Source organism: Acyrthosiphon pisum, unplaced genomic scaffold (genome assembly GCF_005508785.2).
Source record: "Acyrthosiphon pisum isolate AL4f unplaced genomic scaffold, pea_aphid_22Mar2018_4r6ur Scaffold_21878;HRSCAF=25160, whole genome shotgun sequence".
Taxonomy (NCBI): domain Eukaryota; kingdom Metazoa; phylum Arthropoda; class Insecta; order Hemiptera; family Aphididae; genus Acyrthosiphon; species Acyrthosiphon pisum.
Window position 1 is genome coordinate 50,764 of NW_021771390.1, and position 2,296 is coordinate 53,059.

A 2,296-nucleotide genomic window follows, 5' to 3' on the forward strand; every position below is an offset into this window, starting at 1 on the left:
TCTTAGCATCCTTCTATACACCATAACATTTTCAAAATATTTTGATGTATTTGAGCTCTTTACGGACATTTTTATTTTCCATTTTTTTTTTAGTTTTTTTTCTAAAAATATCAATAAAATTTTATTTGTTGGATAAAAAAGCTTGAAAATTTAATAGACGGCTCCTAGTATATTGTTTTAAAGGCAGATGAAAAATATTAAAATCGTTAGTCACAGTTTTTTTTTTAAGCATTTAAAGTTCAAAAAATTCGCCTCACAATTAAAAAAAAAGAAACTCTCAATTGTATTTCTTATTTAACACAAAGTAATTTTAAATAAAAAAAAGGTGGGTAAGTGGATTTCGCTCTGCTGTACAGTAGGTTACAAGTGGGTCACTGTATAATGGATGGTATTAAATTTGAATTCAATGATATAATATCATTGTATAAGAAAAACGATTCTGAGCGGAGACGGTATGTTAGTCTAGGTATAAGACATAATATTATATTAGGTACCTATAATAAATTCCAAATTAATCATATCATAATATTTATTAGGTACTTATAACGCGTTTTAATTTTTACAAATATTACCTATACAATTAAGTAAATTTAGCTAACAACATCAATCAACCATTAATACTTAAATGGTTGGTAAAATGTATGTTTCTTTATTAATTAAAAAAAGTCTATAAAAATCATAAATTACTCATCTTAATTTATTATACATGGTATTATTAAATATTATATTTAAATAACTACTTTGTCATAATATTAGGTAGATACTAGATATATGTCTTAATCCTAATATTTATATAGGTATCACAAAAATATTTGTATTTAAAATTATATTGTATTAGTGTTTTGCAACTGAATGTTTCCTTCTGTTTGATTTGTGTTGTTAGCTATCGTTATCACCTACAAAATCTAAGTTAATAGTATTATTAATCCCATTTTTAAATTTTACTGTATTTTTGTAAGTTAGGAGTTTGGTTGAGTTTGTTTCAATTTTTTGAATACATGTTATGATCTTAACTCATATATTGCATTACTACATAACGAATATTTTGATTTAACTGTATCATTTAATTTGGAATAGATTTATCATAGTCCTGAGCTTTTAAACTATGGTAAAATTTTAAAGGTCGTTTATCTAGTATGTGCTCTATCAAATTTACGGAATAGTATAAAATTAAACTATTGACGACCAACCAATTAACTGACTCAATATAGGTAGTATAAATAGTCTATGTTACGGGCAAAGTCGGAAATCCGGGCACTGTGCACAATGTCCGAACATTTTGGACAATGTAAGAGTGATCATTTTAAAGTGATCATTCAAATTGTTTATACATTGACCGGGCATTGTACTAGATTGCCGGTACAAATAGTGTACCCTGCCCAGATTCGAGGAGGCAAAGTTAATTAAATACACCGCGCTACACACATTTATATCGAATTGCATTTACACGTAACAATATTACTACAAAATTATACTTAGATACCTAGTTGGATATTTTATTCATACGCGGCAACACGACGGCTGCCGATAATACGAACCGATCCGTAATCTCATTGATAAAGTTATCACATACTTATATATTACGCGAACATTATGGCTATCTATATAATATTACTAGCTGTCCCGACACGGCGTTGCCCGCGTATTAGTTTGTTTTTTTGCATTTTCGTAGGCCGTGTATTATTGTTATTATGTATTAAGCCGGGTTCACACGGAGTCGTAAACTGGTCGAGAATACTACTCGCTCTGCGCATGTCTCACGACTGCTTGATTTTCACGACCGATAATATACGACCTCCAGTTCACACGAATTAATATCTGAAAGGCGTCGCGACCAGAAATGAACAGCCACTGACAGTTGTTCATGGTTGTTCTAGTTCATGGTACGTTTTTTATTTATTTGTTTTTGTGTTTAATCATGGCTAAACGGGAAAGTGCAAAAATTGTGTGTGAACTTTTAATAAATGAATTACAACGTTTGAAAAATGTTAAAAAAAAGAAACGTGTGTGGGTCCGTGATTGGATAAAAAAACGAAATACTCTTGGTGCCACTAATAATATATGTCAAGAATTATCTTTGGAAGATCAAAGTAGCTACAGAAACTTTTTTAGAATGGATCCAAGTCTACATTTATATTTGCTTAGTAAAATAAAAGTAGCGATTCAAAAAGAAGACACCAATATGAGATTGACGATTCCAGCAGAATGTAAACTTAATGTCACCTTAGATTCTTAGCGACCGGTGATTCATTCTCCAGTTTACATATTTATTTAGAATACCAAAAACACTATAAGT